The sequence below is a fragment of the Drosophila gunungcola genome, unplaced genomic scaffold (genome assembly GCF_025200985.1).
Source record: "Drosophila gunungcola strain Sukarami unplaced genomic scaffold, Dgunungcola_SK_2 000029F, whole genome shotgun sequence".
Lineage (NCBI taxonomy): Eukaryota > Metazoa > Arthropoda > Insecta > Diptera > Drosophilidae > Drosophila > Drosophila gunungcola.
Window position 1 is genome coordinate 1,140,508 of NW_026453207.1, and position 20,420 is coordinate 1,160,927.

At 36.6% G+C, this 20,420-nt stretch overlaps 1 long non-coding RNA gene across 3 annotated transcripts; it reads left to right on the plus strand.

The window, feature by feature from the left end:
- Positions 1-1,956: 1,956 nt before the first annotated feature.
- Positions 1,957-4,598, plus strand: LOC128263943 (uncharacterized). 3 transcript variants are annotated; one of them, XR_008268600.1, is made up of 4 exons: positions 1,957-2,054; positions 2,642-2,746; positions 4,090-4,275; positions 4,366-4,598. It is a non-coding gene; the product is annotated as an uncharacterized LOC128263943 (long non-coding RNA). The 3 variants fall into 3 exon arrangements; XR_008268599.1 differs by having other exon boundaries at positions 4,115-4,275; XR_008268601.1 differs by lacking the exon at positions 1,957-2,054 and having other exon boundaries at positions 2,626-2,746; positions 4,115-4,275.
- Positions 4,599-20,420: the final 15,822 nt, after the last annotated feature.

The window sequence follows — 20,420 nt, forward strand, 5'->3', positions numbered from 1 at the left end:
CAACATGCCAAGCCCACAGACGACGAAGCAAGTACACAGCTTCCTAGGGGTGGCCTCCTGGTACAGAAGATTCGTCCCGAACTTCACTGAACTAGCGCAACCGCTGTACAACCTGGTCAAGAAGGGGACAAAGTTCAAATGGACCGAGGAGACAGAAGAGGCGACCAAAAACCTAAAATAAGCCCTAACCGAAGCACCGGTCCTGGCTTGTCCGGACTTTGGAAAAACCTTTATACTTCAGACGGACGTCAGTAATTACGGACTAGGAGCAGTACTGACCCAAGAGTACGAAAACGGAGAACACGATATTTCATATGCCAGCCGGAAGCTTAAAAAAACTGAACAAAACTACTCGGCTACCGAAAAAGAGTGCCTGGCAATACACTGGGGCATCCAGAAAATGAGGATGTACCTGGAAGGGTACCACTTCGTCGTTATCACTGACCACCAAGCACTTAAATGGCTAAACTCGATCGAGAGCCCTTCAGGACGGATTGCCAGATGGGCATTGGTAATGCAGTCATACTCATTCGAGGTACGCTATCGCAAAGGCAAGCTTAACGTCGGTGCAGACGCATTATCCCGAATGCTCGAGGAAGAAATACACGGAGACGAAATAGAGGAGGACGAGTGGATAAAACAGAAACTTCTTGCAATAGAAAAAGAACCAGAAACATAGCCAGATTACGCATTAATAGAAGGAAAACTATACAGACATCTACCGTCATGGGCCGCAGACGAGGATACACAACCGTGGAAGCTATGCGTGGCAAAGGACCAAAGGGAACGAGTGCTACGAGAAAACCATAGCAAAGCTACAGCAGGCCACCTAGAGGTAAGAAAAACGAAGCATCGGGTAATGGCATCGGATGCACAGAGACATAAAACAGTACGTACGTCGCTGTGAAACATGCCAACGGTACAAGACCTCACAACAGCAGGCAGCAGGGAAAATGCTAACAGAAATAGCAAAAGCACCCTGGGAAACACTCTGCATAGACTTCGTTGGTCCACTACCGAGGTCTAGTCACGGCAATAACATGCTTCTAGTTATGTTCGACAAGTTCTCCAAGTGGGTGGAGCAAGCAGTAGTCAGAAAAGCAACAACAGAAATTATATTAAAAGTTTTACAGTTACAGAAATGGGGAATCGCCCACCAGTTAACAGAGCCATACACCCCGTAAGAGAACCCAGCCGAGAGAGCAAATAGGACAATAAAGACTATGATAGCTCAATTTTCCGGAACCGAACACACACGGTGGGACGACTAACTACCCGAAATAGCAAGGGCCATCAATAGCAGCAGGTCAGAATCAACAGGATACAGTCCGTCGTACATACTATACGGACGGGAAATACGACTTCCTGGGAGCCTGTATAACGAAACCACACCTGGATCCGGAATGGTAAAGGAAACGATAGAGGCAAGGTTGCAACGCATGATAGAAACGAGCAAACTAGCACATCGGAACATGGGAAAAGCAGCACAAGACCAAGGAAAAGAGACTGGAGACCCAAAGTAGGAGATCTCGTATGGGAACGACAACACCCATTGTCAAAGGCAGCTATTGGGTTTGCAGCAAAGTTAGCACCGAAATACGAGGGCCCATTCACAGTGACGGGTTACGTTTCAACAGTTATAGCGACAATAAGACATACGACGACAGGAAAGACACACAGAGCATACATCAACGAACTGAAACCTGTAGTAGAAAACGAAGTGGCAAAGTCAGCGTGGGGGGGAGTGTGACGACCCACCGTCACAAATATGTAAAATTCAACTTTCACATTAAAGCTTAAAAAAACATTCCAAATACTGGCCTTTACTATTCAAACGCGCGCCCAAAGACAACAGCACCCGGTCACACTTATTCGACGAAGTTATCGATTGCCGATAATCATCGCCTATAAACCCGATTACCCAAAGCGGGATTATCATAATCGTCCGATCTGGTCACACTAAGCAGGGCTTATATAAGCGGAGACTCAGCCCCGGACAAGTCACTTGCGTTCCGACGATTCTCGAGGAAACATCAACTAGGAGGAATACCCGGGTAAGTGTTCTGGTAGATAGTCTTGGTAGTGGTGTGTCGTAAGAGTTCGGTTTGAATTCGGCTCTACGACCTGGTGAAAATCACCGACGCCCGGTGTGGTTTTGGAATACACACCCAGGCACGGTCGTGATCGCTTCACATTCGGCCACTTATCAAGCAGTATCACGCCCGATATAATTATAGTTAGAAAACGTAGTCTTAATCAATCGCACTATTAAAACATAACCATACTCTGTAGCGTTCGATTTGTGTTATTCTTTGGGGAAAGGAAGGTAAACCGATCAAAAGAGGAAATACGTTTCTGTCTCGAACCCTGGCCAAGGCGAGCTATACCGCCTCCCAAAACAGGGTCGTTACAAAGTATTTAAATTAAATATTAAATCATAATATTAAATACAATGCATTTTTAATTGCATGACTTAACATGTACCTATTTAAATTAATGTTTGTTTTTAAAAATATATATTTAAGTTTAATTTAATAATCACATATTTAAATTTAATTTTTTTATCAGTACCATTCATTAAGTTTTCTTTGATGATCATCTTTTTTTGCGCGATCTTGCTAAACATCTTTACTTCAATTAGGTTATCACACTCATCCTTGCCGGAAGAAATACAAATTTTGCACCCACCCACAACCACGCCGAGAACAAAATTTGATTACAGCAGCAAAGCTCATAAAAGTATTTGGTAAGTGCCGTTTTTATACCCTTGCAGAGGGTATTCTAATTTCAGTCGGAAGTTTGCTACGCATGGACGGAGACCGTCAGTCCGTCTGTCCCATTGTTCGTCTGTCCGTCCGTATGTCTGTCTGTCCGTCCGTTTCTACGCAAACTAGTCTCTCAGTTTTAAATCTATCTGAATGAAACTTTCCCAAAAGTTGTCTTTCTATTGCAGGTAGTATATAAGTCGGAACGAGCCGGATCGGCCGACTGTAGCATATAGCTCCCATAGGAGCTCCTATTGACGGACAGACGGACATGGCTAGATCGACTCTCCTAGTGATGCTGATCAAGAATATATATACTTTATAGGGTCGGAGATGTCTCCTTCACTGCGTTGCAAACTTCTGACTGAAATTATAATACCCTCTGCAAGGGTATAAAAATTATAACTTTGGTGTTTTTTAATTTTTTTTTTAGTTCTTCGAGATATAGTAATGGTTAAATATTTTAGAATTAAGGTTTAAATTACATCAAAATCGGACGACTTTAGCATATAGCTCCCACAGGAACAATCGTATAGCTGCCATAGGAACTATCGAATAATTAAGCTGCAAATCATCATAGCTTCAATGTTTTTAAAAATACACGCAAGTAAATCATAATTTTAACGTTTTCAAGAGTATTTAGTTTTTGATATAGCTGCAAGGGTATATGAACTTCGGCTTACCGAAGTTTGCTTCCTTTCTTGTTTTTTTTTTTAATGTATCTTTTCTATTTTGTAATTTATCATATAGCTCCCATATGAACAATCGGAAAAATAAATTTAAAAAAATTATAACTTTGCTGTGTTTAATTTATTTTGTAGTTCTTCGACATATAGTAATGGTTAAATGTTTTAGAACTAACGGTTTAAATTTCATCAAAATCGGACGACTATATCATATAGCTCCCATAAAAACAATGAAAATATATAAAATAACTATTTAATTATTGAGCTGCAAATCATCATAGCTTCAATGTTTTTAAACATATACGCAAGTAAATCAAAACTTTAGTGTTTTCAAGAATATTTAGTTTTTGCAATAGCTGCAAGGGTATATGAACTTCGGCTTGCCGAAGTGTGCTTTTATAATTTATAAACATTTATGGACCGCTAGTAGCATAATGTTTAAATTTTTGTATGTATAAAAGAATAAAAAAGTTTTCAAATTGCGAATACTTTATTTGATTTTTTTAAATATTACGAAATAATAATAGTTTAAGCAATTTTATTATTTTGTATTATTTTTAAAAATCAAATCAATAGTAATAACAATAAAATAGAATAAAACTACCCCTAGTGATACCGTTATCTTAGAAAACCCCAAGCTTACAAAAACAAATCTATTTTCAGATACGAATCTATTTTAATTTAATGTTCCCTGGAAAGGAAAGGCGCATTAGCTTCAAAATGAGAAGAGTTTAAGCAGAAAATACAGCAGTACTATGCGTATAATATCCACCACGTTAACAGCAAGAAGCCGTTTATAAATTTCAAGAATACAGAAACTATTGGTAAATTACATTATGAAATATTTTGTTTTATTTTTTAATTAATATTCTTATTTTTGTCTTTCTCCTATTTCTTTTTCATCAACTTTACAGTCCAATTCATGGTACTCTTCAAAAGCATCAAAAAGCAGGACTCCCAGGAAAGTTTAGTCATCCGAATGAACTCCATCGCCGACTATAGCCAAAGGATTGCTGAACTTGTCGGTAAAAACTATTTGAATTTAAAAACAGTTCAACCGTTTATGTTTGTAAAAAGCCACAAAGCAAATTCTTTAAAAACATGTATGAAGTGAGTGTTAAAAACTATGTTCTTTGATAAACTTTATAAGCCGTACTGTTATTAAATTGTGCTAAAATAAAATGATTTAGAAAAAAAAATTAACTGCTTTATTTTATTCTTATGTTAAAAAACACATTTAAATAATTTAAATGAATATGCCCTGCATTTGATTTAAATATAATAAATATTTATATTTAAGACGCTAAATAACATTTTATATAATTCATATATAAATTAAATATTAAAATATTTAAATTCAGTGCAATTCATATTTAAATTAAATTTAAATTAAATTTGAATATGAATTCCACTGTATTTAAATTTGGAATATTAAATATAAAGATGTTTTATATTACCATTAAATACGATTATAAATCAAATTAAATATTTTAATATTTAAAACAAAGATGCACCGTATTAAATTAAATTTATTTCATTTTAATTTAAATACGGTTTCTACCCAAATTAAATATTTTAATATTGAAAACAAACATATTTCATAATTATTTCAAATACGATTTCTAGTTAAATTAAATGTTTCTAGTTAAATTAAATGTTTTAATATTCAAAACAAATACGCATCGTGTTTAATTTAACTATGAATTATGTTTAAATTAAATATGGACCAAATTTAAATTAAATATTAAAAATTACTCTGTAAATATTTATATTAAATACGAAAATAAAATTAATATGGTGCATATTTAAAGTAAATATAAACGGCAATGGATGAAAATCAAAGCGAAAAATATTTAAATTGATTACAAAATATTTAAATTTACTAGGTTCTTTTTACCAGTGCACAAATATAAATCTGTTGAAACTGAACTGAAAAGCTTAAAATAAAGCGCTAAAAGCGCTGAGCTTATTAAATCCTTTATCACCGAGGAAAAATTAAGTTCGCTTTTCAACAAACTAAACAATGCTTTGCTACAAAACTTATTCCGGCGCCGAGGATTCGAGACATTTTTATGATTTATTTATTATCTCTTCCCTTTTAAGAGTTTATCTGTGTAAATAATGTGCCTATAATTTTGTTGTTTTTGGTAGTTATAAACTTTAATATCCGTTATGTCCAACTTGACTAGTTATGCGATGGTTCGAATTTTAAGCAAACAAAATAATGGTTTAACAATATGTCACATAAGTTTGTGTAACAAAATGGATGAGTTAAGGTATTTTTTTATTAATTTAAATGTTGACATTATATGCGTCTCGGAAACATGGTTCTTTCGACCTCAAATAGTATATTATATGAAAGTTCCGGGGTGGCATTATATTTAAATTCAAAAATTACATGCACTGTAGTAGGCAATCATCTGATTATATCTTATATTTTTCTTAAACTAATTTATGTTAGAACTAGTAATTCAAGGATATTAATCAGTTGTATGTATAGCCCAAAAAGCTGACTGAGTACACGACGTTATTATTATATTAATATTATTCTGGACGAATTAAATTTAAGTGACGATATGGAATCTCTAGGCGTACAAATTGTAAAATTTGTAGTGTCAACCCACTACACCAGTACGGTGAACACTTAGCTAGATGTTGTTTTTGTACACACAAAAAAATAATCTTAAAGTTCAATTTGATAACGACTGTTTACTTTGATATTTACAAGAGATTTTTATTTTATTGAAAAACGTAAATTTGAGGTTGAAAATGGTATTTTTTTCTTTTCTCCCTTTTTGAAAGTTCTCTCAAGTCGAAAAAGAATGAATCCTGCAAGTTGGCGACAAAAATCAAATAAGTTAGAGGGAGAAGGACAGTTACACGTGTTGTCCCGCTTTCATGGCTTTCGTATTGCTTGTTTTTCGGTGATTTGACATTTATGTGAGAAGACATCGGTAGTGTGTTTTACCAGTGGAGCGCAAGAGAAGGTGAGTAGGAATTTTTAAACTGTATAAATAAGTGATAAGTGGAAGATATGTTATGATTGTAACTAACAAGTTAAACAAGCTATTATTGTAGCATTTAAAATTTCATAATTCTTTTGTGTTGTGTGTGTGAGTGTTTATGCTGTCCGGCAAAAATGTGACTGTATGTGTACGTGTGTCTATCCCAGACATACATGATTTGGAAATATATGCATTATTTTTGCGGGCCAACATAGACACTCACTATAAATGTGTAAGGTTTCAATTTTAAAATCGACTTTTAGTTAATCATCAAGACGAAAAAACAGGACCTAATTCCATTTTACTTTATATTTTCTTTCCAGAAGTTAAACCAGAAGCTTTAATATCAGCAGAAACCGCATTTACATACATATGTACGATTCAAACACAACATTTTGCATAATTAATTTTCATGTGAAAAAATTTGTATATATAAATAAATGTATAGCATCATATATATTTTAAGTTATTTCAGAAACAAATGTACATACTTTTAGCAATTGTTAACAAAATTGTTAAAAAAAAAAACAGTTTCGCTTCTGCGATACACAATAATATCACATTTTTTTTAAAACCGACTATGCAATAATAAAGTTATGACATCAAAATATGAAAATTACAATATGATCGATTTAACATTTTAATATCAAAAAAATGTTAAATATATTGATACTGTTTTTGTGTAAAGTATTTTTGTTTTCTGTGTACATGATATTGAGAAAGTTCTACTGTATGAACAAATCGCTGTGCCGAATTTTTCAAAACATAACCCTATCTTCTTGACTTACTACGTTCAAATTGACCACACCGAGCAAACCTTTTAATACAGAGACTTTGAAAGTATTGACTATATAATTCTGGAATTTAATTTAATTCATGGTTCAACATCGATATCAAGAGAGCTATAGCTAAAAGAGACAAAGCGTAAGCACAGTGGAGACGGTATACAACTGTTTATGTATACGAACTGTTTTAGACTAAGAGAGCGCGTGTAAATAAGCTGATATATGACAAAAAAGATAATTTTTTAGCCGTAAGCTTACTGGTGCAATAACAACTAGACAAGTTTGAAAGGAGAAAAAAGCCTGGGAGTCGGCAATAAAAGATGTGATGTGTGCTAATGTACCTGAATGTAGTTTTAATTTATATCTGATCACCGAGAGTTCAGTAGGTAATGTTAGTTGTTTTGAATATAGGCCAGCAAAAAATAAGAGTAACGTTTGACCTTATCAGATTTTCTTCCTCGCTAGAGCTGGAAAATAATCGATGTTTCCCTACATCGATGTTTCGATGTTTTTCAGAAAAAAAACATAGATATCGATACATCGAATTATTTTAAGGTGTTTTTGAAAAAATGTATTTTAATAATAACATATTGACGTTTTTAGCCTTAAGCGAGCTTCGCTTTTCGCTGATAATAAGCCCGGCCTTACTGAACATCCTCTCGCTTTCAGTAGAGGTGGCCGGAACGCAGAAGTATTTAAAAACGCATGTTTTGAAAGCGTTGTCATTTGATATCTGTTAAAAGAAGAAATGGGATTTTAAGTTGGTTACCATCTAAATTTTTATCTTTTTTTACCTTCCAATAATCCAAAGGGTTTTGTGCAGGCTCCAAATTAGTACCATTTAGATATTGTCTCAAAGCTAATATGGAATCCACGCGACCGGTTTGGATTTTTTGAATATTGTTTGTTTGTAAAAAACTGAATAGTGTGTTAGACTCTGCTGTGGATTCTAATGTTGGCGGGCTTGATGTGGAAGCTTTTGATTGAGCATTGATGCGCGACAGTTCATCCTCTAATGATTTAACTCCTTGGGAGGAATTAAATGGATTCCAAAATCCTCCTTTTTAAAGCGAGGGTCTAAAATCGTGGTCATTCTTGTTACCGTACGATTTTCATAGGGGACCAATCTTGTATTGACCCCTTGAAGTATGTCATCACAGACATCTCGACCCACCTTAGTCTGGAGTTTGGTTTTTGTGGAGTTTAAATTGTGTGATGGGTAAAGAGGAAACATCGAACATCGAAGGTTTGGAACCCCGGTGTTTCCCGATTTTCGAAAAACATCGATGTATCGGTACATCGCCGATGTTTTTTCCAGCTATATTCCTCGCAACGAGCCAACAATATTGTTAGTATTCGTACAAGACTTGTAAGCTCAGACAGACAATTCTTCACTTATGCTGTTAAACTTCAGAACCATCTACCAAAGAAACTTAAAACCGTTAAGGGCACATTACAATTCGAAAACAAACTGAAAACATAACACATAAAAAATTACAGCACTTTCAAAATGAAGAAACTTTTAAATTTTTATTTTTAAAACAGTAAGATTTAAATCATGATATTATTAAGATATATTTATATAACTAATGTAATTAAGCCTGATTTTCTTGTGACTGGCGCATTAATGTTAAAGTTTTATACTCTTTTCTACCTCTTTGAAATTTTCTCTGAAGAGTTGTTTGGAACGGCAAAATCTAAACGTTGCTTCGCTCTTGACATGTTACTATCTCTGTCCCTCTGGTTTAGTGGTGCTAATATCGGCGTTAATCGGTGTTGCGTTTCTTGTCCCTTTCTCTCTCAAAGTTCTTGAGCTTAAGATTTTTGTCCGCTATATTTGCACAGTGATGCGAAAATGGTTTGTAGTGCCATCAAAAACCATCCAATAGCAACACAAAAAGCTGGGTTGCGGAAGTAATCTACTTTCGGCCCTCGAATCGCAGCTCTTTAGCCCTATGATATGGGAGCCCATTCCCCTAACCGCAAAAATGTTGCCGTCGGTGGGCAGCCTTCGGATAACGCCGTGGAACCCCCTCCCCGCGAGTCGCAGCCCGCACCACAGATGGTAATCTACAATGCCGCTACAATGGTACTTAAATAAGGGGCTTAAATAAATTCGGTACCCAAATGTGCGGGTCGCGATTTAGTGCCGCTTTGGACATCCGCTTTGTCTGAACAAAATAAAATAGTGGCCCCAACACCCCATGTTGACACTGGTAATGCAAAGAATAGTACTGCATTACCAAAAACTGTCACAAGTGTGGTACCAAAAACGGTTACATGTGTTTATACGGTGCAATTAAAATACATATAATTAAATATTCGTACTATAAGTTTTACATAAAAAAAAAACTTTATTTAATTTTATTTATCAACTTGTACAATTATTATTATTTGGAAGAACACGTCCTAATTGTTTTAGGTCTCAAACTGAACTCGCTTCTTAATTTAAACTTCTTTGACGATCATACCTCGGTTTTGAGCTTTAGAGCTTTCTAAGAGTGGACTTGGCGTTAATTGAGTGAGTTTTCTAATTGCCCTTTGGATTGTTGATTGATAATGCACCAGCCACTCAATCCGATTGTTTAGTCTAGAATCTTGGGATTTTGCTCGCATGGTAATTTTCCATTGGGATCCGAAAGTGTGGGAACGAACTGATAACGTAATTTGATTCGTTCTGGATGTTTAGTCTAAGGCTTGGGTACATTTGCAATTAGATATCGGCTGATTCGTTTTGGATGTTTAGTCTAAGGCTTGGGTACATTTGCAATTAGATATCGGCTGATTTGGGTACTAAGGGTGTATGTGTGTGTAGGTGTGTGGACATGTGCATAAGAGTTATATGGGATTATGGATATGTCACTATATTTATTTCACGACTTGATATTACGGCTTATATCCCCAACAAAGTCAAAGTGGATGATCCAAAAATCGAACAGTTAAAATTTTCTTATGCTAGGAATGTATCATCGTTTAAGAATGGTATTCTTTGTGCGCATTTTGAAACCCTGAACTCAGCGAATTTCTGGCCTGAAGGCATATTTGTGAATGAGAAAAAAAAAACAGTTCAAGGGAAATGGGCAATACCGTTTAAGAGCCATCCCCAGCGCCATCGTCTTCCTCTTCTATTAAAAAAAACTGGCCTATTCAATTCTTCTTTCCTATTAAAATACAAGAGGCTTACTTAGTAAGCTGACTAAATTGTACTCTGATAGTTTTTCATTTATTATTGTGTTCACAGAAACCTGGTTAAAACCGGCGATTCTCAGCTCCGAGGTGTTTCCAGGTACATAAGTACACACTTTATAGGCTTGAAGTCTTAATTGCTGTTGACTCGAACCTTATCGATCTGAGTTACTAACTTTTAATAAAATGAACGACATCGAATTAAAACATGACTATTGATGCAGGATCAGCGCTAAAGGAACATTTTGAGAAGACTGAATGCACTGCGTTTGTAAGACAAGCATTGGTCGCTTAAATACTTGTTTATCTCACTTTGACTGCTTTGAACTTTATTCATGCACTAACATGGCTGAGGACATTAATAGATTGAACTCCTCTTTAAACAGAGTGTTCCGTTACACTATCCGTCTAACTCCAATAAACCAGATACTTAAGTGCTCGGTCGAATTTTACCCCGCTAAACGCCCAGTAATATAATGGCTACTTAATTCGTTGTCGGATCCAGTTTGCATTAGATTCAAAATAGTTTTAATAATTTGTTAGCACTAAGCGTAAATCCGGCTCCTACCCAGCATCTCCATCGTTTGAAAATTCCAAGGCAATCACTGAATAGGCAATTGCCGATATTTTTTCGCAGTTTTTCCAAACGACATATTCACTTTCGTTTAGTACACATCAATCTGTCCAAGTATAAATTAATCTAATTTAAGTAAAACTCCATTCTCGTTGATCTGCAAATGGTTAAGGTCTACTCACCGGGTTCCCGGTTGTGTTCTTAGGTACTGCGCAGAGACCCAGTGCAGACCACTCCATAAATGGTTTACCCTATCCATAAGACCTCCGACTCCACCTTTAGTTTATCCTTCATAAAAAGGGAAATAAATCAAATACAAGCAAATACAAGCAAATATAAGGTTGTCCGAGTTGTCCGCTTATTCTAACTTTTTTCGGTTATATCCCCGTGCCAACACGGATTTATAAACGCAGGCCTACGACATCAAACCACTTAAAACTTACGTGTTTCGATATAAATGGCTTCAGAAATAACCTTCAGACTGACGTTGCTTACACTGATTTAATTAAAGCGTTTGATTCTGTAAATCACTTTCTCCTTGTACAGAAGTTATAGCCTGATTCCATTGGCGCATTAAAACGCATTTAGCCTAATGCGCATTTATTTACACAGGGAATCCCATAAGGCTAAATGCCGCATTTAAAATAAATGCGATTTTTAAATGCGATTAAAAACCATTCGCCCCGAACATTTTTAGAAAAAATACCGGAAAATACCGATATTGAACGATATTTTGTTCGTGCCACCACTACAACAGCTGTTTTCTATATGCAATTTTTGATGTCTTTTGAATATAAAATCTATTTTGTATAAAAATGACTGAAAACTAAAGCGCACACTGCAAATTCTGGTCGCAGTACCACAATGCATTACTGCTGGATCTCTGGCATAAAATAACTCCCACATCTCCGGGGATCCTAGCCCTTTTTGGAAACTGTGGTGGTCTCCATTTCAAACCCGTCATAACATCAGCTTCTCTTCCTTGTTGGCAAATGCCTCGGTCGCATTATAGATGTCCTGTTGAGCATTACAGAGTTTAGTAAACTCACTCATGTTCATTAATTTTGATTAATTTCTTGTTGGCAAATGCCTCGGTCGCATTATAGATGTCCTGCTGAGCATTACAGAGTTTAGTAAACTCACTCATGTTCATTAATTTTGATTAATTTCTTTTGGATTTGCCAAAATGCAAAAGTAAACAAACCCAGATCAGCTGCTCGTGCCACTCACATCTCGGAGTAGCATTAGCTAAATGTTAATGCGCCAATGGAATCAGGCACATTTAAAAAAAAGCAATGGAATTAGGCTATTAGACTTATTAGGGTTTTCAAATGATCTTCTAACATGGATTTTTAGTTATCTGAGTGGTAGGACACAACGAGTTCTCTTTAAAAGCTATCAGCCCAGTTCCTGATATCACTTCCGAAAGATTCAGACGGATTCGAATTTCCCAGACCTGTTCCAATTTTTACTTCCGAAAGATTCGCACGGAATCTATGTTCCCTCTGTTAATTCTTTGTTAACTTCCGCAAAAAACGCACGGAAATTTTTCGCCAAGCATTTGGCTGACGGATTCAGACTCGCAAGAACAGAAATTAATTCTTTTAAAATACTTTGCGATAAAATAAAGTGCAAATGATATTTTTACCTTATTCTTTGATGTTTTTAAAACATTGTTGCAAAATAGATTTGGTTAATATTTGACTTTTTAAAAATAATTTTGTGATGGCACCTCAGAATCTCTTCAAGTCTAACTATCTTGAGTTTTGCAAATCCGCCGCACCTGAACGAAATTGATAGAAACAAAGTAAAGGTTGTCATGGTACAAAAAAAGAAATTATTTTCTTGGGACTTGTTTTTAGCAAGCGCGTTTCGGTTTGTTTTTATATGGTTAGAAGTTTAAATTATCTTAGTTTAGTATAACGCTGTTTTGGTTCTTATTACCCTTTAATTTAATGTACTAATTGTGCAAAGCGAGACCTTTTTCATCATCTTTAGCAACACTGGTGCCAAGCAGCTAATTAACACGAGATGTTCAACACTTTTGTTGGTCAGTTTCCATCAGAAGAATCAACAGAATCGCTCCGCCGAGTGAACGGGAAAACTAAGTTATTTAAAAAATAAAATTACACCAATAAATAGCGAAAAGACGCTGACAGCAAGGGCTTTCTTCCCTAACAAATCTAATAACAAATACGAAGATTTAAATAAATTAAACTAAATAACAATGCCTGCGGGTACGTTATTGAAAAGTGCCAACAGCAAGCCAGTGAGTCAAAGTCGTATACAACAACAACAACAGCAAGACGCGCATCGACTGTCTTCGCTTCAACTGTCTTCGTCTTCAAAAAATAATGCATACTTAGCAATTGACTCATCGGAGACAGTAAATAACACAACAACAAGTGCAATGTCGCCGCCCGCTACTGAGAGAGCTCGGTCTCTTTCGCCAGCACCATTTACCAACTCAAGCTGCGCTGGTCCAACTTAGTCATGGAGTTCGCAATGCCCTTTCCCCCTTCCACCTATAGGCGCACCGACTACATCAGCTTGTGCGCTCACTAATACGATACTAATACTAATACGATGCCCTCAATAACAACTGTCGTATCGTCTACAACAACAACTTCAACAACTTCAACATCGACCAACGTGTGGCCGATTTTTGCATCGCGAGCAATACTAGCTTCTGCTGCAGAGCTCTCACAATCTACGCTTGTACAGACTGGGATCGATCGGTATGTACAAATAAAAAGAAAACTTAGTCCGAAAAAACCTAAAAAAGCAAATTTGCCTAAACTTACGAAAACTTCAAACAACACCACTAAGGCAACTTCTGGAAACAAATTCGCCATACTCGGCGAGCTCGAAAAAGATGACGGTCAACCACCCAAAAAATTGGGCAAAACAACATTTATGTTACTATTTTAAAAAGAGGTAATATATCTGAAACCAAGCTCCAGATCACCAATGAAGCCACCTACCGCTCTGTAACAAACTTCCTGGACGGTGAGCGTGTTAATTATTACACCTACCAACTCAAAAGTAGCAAAGGACTTCAAGTTGTAATAAAGGGTATCGAGTCAACCGTGTAGCAACTGTGGTGAAAACCACAGCCAACAACCATCCTCCGCCCAACAGGTTGCTCAGCCAAATCTTTACATTCCTTCGCAAGCCACTCCTGGAGTTTCAGTTTGCGGCTGCACTTCGATACCCTGGATTGCCGCCTACAAGAACTGCTCAGCCCGAAGCATTACAGCCCCACCCGCCTATACCAAAACCAAAATATACTCCGCTTCCAGAGCAAAACGCTCAAAGAGCAACTCAACCTTATAACCAACAAAACCAGACTTACACTCCACACATACAAAACAGCATCGAAGCTACTTTAGCTACACTCACGAACATCATGCTTCAATGCAAGGTACCCTCCAGGAACTAGTGCGAAACCAGAACAACCTTATGAAACTTCTAATCAAACAAAAGTCAACTTAAATGGATCCCTTAAGAATATGCTTTTGGAACGCTAACGGTGCTTCGCAGCATAGACTTGAACTTCTACAGTTCTTAAACAACCAGGACATCGATATCATGCTCCTCTCAGAAACGCACATAACCAATAAAAACCATTTCTATCTCACTGGCTACACCTTCTATGCGAGCAACAACCCAGACGGCAAAGCTCACGGAGAGACCGGAATCCTTATCAAACAGCGCATTAGGCATCACCCTCTGGAGGCGTTTGCTTACAACCACATACAGGCCACATCCCTACGAATCAACATAACCAGCGGTCCAGTCACCCTAATGGCTGTGTATTGTCCCACACGATTTAATATTTCAGAGAACGAATTTTTAGGCTTTTACAACTCATTCGGTACCTGTTTTATAGCTGCCGGTGACTATAATGCGAAACACCACTACTGGGGCTCTCGTCTTATTAACCCCAAAGGACGCCAATTATACAACGCTATTATCAAACCCGGTAATAAGCCAGACTTTGTTTCACCAGGTACTCCCACATACTGGCCAGCAGATCCGAACAAAAAACCAGACATTATCGATTTTGCTGTAACTAGGAGAGTGCCGTCCAGGCTGATACATCTTGAAACCCTGGCGGAACTGTCATCTGACCACTCGCCGGTTTTACTCTGTCTATCTGAACATCCACAGTTTGTAGAACGACCACAATTTCTGACATCCAATAAAACAAATTGGCTAAAGTATAAAAAGTATATAAGCTCACACTTTAAAATCGAACCTTAAATCTCCTGTGAAGCTGATATTGAAGACTCACTTAAACATATAACGGATGTAATGTCCTCTGCTACCAAACACTCTACACCCGAACTTTCAGCCTCATCCCCCCCAAAAACTACACGTACAACTACACAGATCCAGTCGCTCCTTCAAGAAAAGCGGCGACTTCGCCGAGACTGGCAGGCACACCGCTCCCCAGCCACTAAACAAAGGTTTAAAGAAGCTTGTCGGAAGTTGTCTAAAGCTTTACTAACTGAAAAGAATCAGTCTCAACGTGCCTATATAGCCCACCTTTGGCCCTCAGCAACAAATTTCCACCCAAACATTCAACCACCAATAGAACCCGATTTCCAATTAGATCACCAACAGGCAGATGGGCCCGTAGTGACGAGGAAAAGGCCAACATATTCGCCTCTTACTTAAAAAATGTCTTCCAACCTCATCCGCCGACAAACCAATTCACTTTACCAAACATCTCACCAGCGGAGCCTTGCTCCACAATAATTCTTGAATCAAGCACAATCATAAAAGCCATTGCAGAACAGATGAATCCAAAAAGAGTCCCTGGCCATGATTTGATTTCGCCTAAAATGATAATTGAATTGCCTCTATGCGCAGTCAAAAGCATAACCACAATATTCAACTCAATTCTTAAATGGGTCTATTTTCCCACACAATGGAAAAAGTCTGTTATTACAATGATACCAAAACCAGGCAAAGACAAATCCCAACCTTCGTCCTACAGGCCCATTAGCCTCCTTCCGTCCCTATCAACGCTATTTGAAAAACTGCTTTTGTGCCACCTCAGAACACACCTCCAAAATGACAGAGCGATCCCCCTACATCAGTTTGGCTTCAGGGAAAATCACGGAACTACCGAACAGGTCAATCGCATAACAGCTGAAATAAGCACAGCGTTTGAATGCAGGGAATACTGCAGTGCCTTATTCCTAGACGTATCTCAAGCCTTCGACCGCGTTTGGATTGACGGTCAAGACTGTCCTACCACAAAACACCCACAAATTACTTGAATCTTACCTTAAAGACAGAGTATTTGCTGTCAGATGCAAACATTTCTTCTCCGCCAACCACAAAATCGAAGCTGGAGTACCCCAAGGAAGTGTGCTCGGACTGATCTTGTATGTCCTTTACACGGCTGACATTCCCACAAGCAGTCAGACAACTCTATCCACCTTTGCTGATGACACAGCTATAACCAGTCGTTCAAAATGTCCAAAAACAGCAACAGCGTATTTAAAAAACCACCTGGGGGCCGTAGATAAATGGCTAGCAGATTGGCGCATACAAGTCAACGAACAAAAATGCAAACATATTACGTTTACACTCAATCGGGCAACCTGCCCACCACTGGCCCTAAACAACAAACAAATCCCCCAAGCCGACGAAGTCACATACCTGGGCATCCACTTAGACAGACTTACCTGGAGAAAGCACATTGAAGCGAAGAAGATTTCCCTAAAACTCAAGGCCAACAGTTTCCACTGGCTCATCAATTCCCGCTCACCCCTGCCACTGGAACTCAAAGTAGTTATTTACAACTCTTGTTTAAAGCCAACCGGAATGTACGGGTCTGAACTCTGGGAAAACGCAAGCAGTAGCAACATAGAAATCATCCAACAAATACAGTCGAAGATACTGCGAACAATAACTGGGGCCCCTGGTATATTCGCAACGCAAATATCCACAGATGAAATTGATAGTAAGGTCTCGAAGTACGAAGCTAGACTATCAATACATCCAAATCAACTAGCCAGGCAGCTCAGGCGGCTCAGTAACCACTCTCGGTTACAGCGCAACGACCGCCCACTCCTGCCCAACTTAGGGCCATTAACCAATACAGTATAATACAGTATAGGATAAGATTTGAATATTTATTGTAAGTCTCTTCTAGAGAAGATTCAAAAAACTTATAAAACGTAAAAAAAAAAGTTCCACACTGCCTTTAAAATAAGTAGAATTTGTTATTTTAGGTTTCCATTGATTTTTTTTACTGATTTTAACACTAATGTGTGCACCAATAATGAACAAATATTAGGAACAGCAGAAGGCTTTTGTTGAGAGCAGTAGCGGCAGTCAGCTGTTTTTTTCCCCCCAAATACTTGTTTCCCTAGGAAATTTGTTAGCAAGCAAGGGAACTTTGATTATGTTAAGGATAATCGGCCTGGATGTCTCTAAAATGACCCAAGTTACTTCAGGCGTCCCACAAGGAAGCCACCTTTGCCCACTTCTGGTTACCTTATTTATTTACGATCACCTTCTAGTTTTGACAAAGTCGCCGGTCGGATGACGTTAAGTTATGTCTGCAACATAGCGCTATTTCCCTCTGTTCAGACGTACAAACGGACATTAATGCTTTTCAAACATGGTGTTCTGTAAATCTATTGGACTTAAATAGCACTACATGCAAAGAAATTAATAATTGTTATATTTTTTTTTTCTATTATTTTCTATTTTTTTAATATGATACTTATTATTTGCCAAGGAACATCTTATCAGTGCCAGATTTCAAGCAGTTATATTTTGCAATTTTGGTGCGCTAGCAAGGGTTCAAGCTCTAAAACATTTAAAGAAATTTTTAATTTACTACAATCATACATCGAAAATAACGGCTATGCATTTGACCATGGTAAAAATATGTAAAAGCACAAAATCCATTTTAGAAAAATCATTTCAGTAATGGATCAGTGTTTGAATTAACAGTTTTTTTTTTTAAATTAACATTATATTACATTAAACTATTGTTATTGTCGTTTAAATTAATAATTCTTTTGTTATTTAATGATGTTTTATTAAATTCGAATATATAACATTTTTATTTTTTTGTATTGCATTATTAATTGCTTTTAAAAGTTAAGCGTTTAGTAAATTCATGTTGGAAATAACTAATGTTGCATAACCTTAGGAGTCAGCTTTAATTTGGTATTTTAAATTGGCGCGAAGATAAATATATACGTGCCAATTTTATAAATATAGCATCAATATGGAATTATTTAGCTGCAGAAAAAATTTCAAGCTGGTATCTCTATTGGAAGTATTATGGCCGCCTTCTGCATACAAGACCGTCGACTGTGGCATAGGTTCATTTCATCCATAGTTTGACTTACAAACAGGTATGTTAAATGGCTCCGTTGCTCTTAGACACCAACCAGGGAAAGATAAATTAATACTACCATTAACCATACAACATTTCATTCAACGAATTTGGACACAAAAACTTTTTATCGACAGGCCCCCGGTGCTCTCAGCAGCAGGCCCCGGCGCTTCGTGTGCATTCGGGTTTTTTGCTCTCTCATTCTTATTCTCATTTTTATGCTCGCGCACTCACTGCACCATTGTTGCCATTTTAGCTTATTTCAAGCTAGATTTAGCATATTTTAAAATGAAATAGCTTGAAAAATACTTGAAATGCTTAAAATCTGGCTTATTTCAAATTTTATTTAGCTAATTTCGGCTTAAAAAAATTTATAACAAAAAATTTCGTTGTTGGAACATTTCAAATATGAAAATATTGATGAAATAGTATCCCAATTTGGAAAAATCCACCTTATTAATTGGGAAAAAAAGGAAATAACTATATAGTTTTGGTCAGAAGTTTTGATGTATAAGGATGCTGGCCAAAACAAAGCTTTCGAGCAACTGGCGTTATTTGCTTTGCACATTCTTTCACTGCCATGGTCGAATGCTGCGGTTGAGAGGGTATTCAGCCAAATGAACATGGTCAAAACAAAGTTGCGCAACAAAATGAATTTAAGAATAAGGTTTGTTTTTGAAATTTTAAATTATTTAAAATATACTAAGTATTTTTTTTTTATGTTATAGATATGGACTGCGAAGTCATGGCAAATGTTGCCATGACTACATACTTCCAACGAAATACCTCGCTTTAGTCAGCTCATCCGCTAAATATATGGAATCGAATGATGAAGTCGATGAAATTATTTCTTTGCTCTAATAGCTATATAAATATAATATCAATAAAATTAAAAAATCAACTATTTTAATGTTTTCCATGGTTAGCTTATTTTTAGCTTAATTTTTTTAATTTTTAGCTCATTCTAGCTTATTTTTTTCTTCAATCTAGCTTATTTTATCTCTCAAATCTGGCAGCACTGCACTGCACGAGTTCAGCCATTCAGTCGCAAAGAGGCGCTTTTTGAAGAAGGTTGCCCTGCGCTTGAATTGGTCTTTGTATGTATGTAAGTTATCCAACCCGTGAAACCAGGCCACTTATGGCTTTTATAAACAATAATTTCAATCTCTGCATTTGCCTTTGTCTTTGCCTTTGACTTAGAGGTCCGATCTTGGTTCCACAGCTAAGTTAAACAAATCAAAATTAAAGTAAACATCAGCTTCCGTTCGAAGCTCAATCAATTACGCCTTTTGCGTTTCAAGTGTCCGACAAATTGCATCGGCCAGCATAATTGAATTTCACAATAAGATGCGACAGTTTCATCTTAAGCTTTTAATCTAAACATAAATTAAAGTTCAAAAGTTCTTAAAGAAAAGCTCCTGGCCGAGGTTCGTTGGATTTGATTTGGGATTGGAAAAGGCAGTCCTATTTTGATCGAGACCGCGATCGGTTAAGAAATATTAGAAAGTAACAAAACTGTATTGTGTTTAATAATTATATCAATAAAGGTTTAACATCATAAAATATTTGAAAATAAAAATTATATTTTTCTTAAAAATTTCCGGAAGAAAATTAATTGGCGCCCAACGTGGGGCCGCGTCATAAAAAGTTCCAAATAATTATTTAATGAAAAACAAGTTAAATATAAACGGAGCTCGCGCGGCCAATAACTCAACATTTTTAGTGGAAAAATTAAAAAATCCATCACCAGTCGACGACACCTAACATAGTGACAGTGATCGTTGTTCAAAAATTAAATGGAAATCAATTAATGTAATAATCCATTTAACCCGGAAATATATTAAAGGTGGACCGAAAGATTAATTATTAACACAAATAAAAACCAAACTAAACTAAAAATACAGTGGATAATAAAAAAAAAAAAAACAATAAAGACAGAAAAATCTAACAAAGAAAAACTAAGTGAATTAAAAAAATCATCGAATAAATTATAAAAAATAAAGGGCTGTAGGGCAATCCCTCGCCAAACTCAACACGATAACAAATA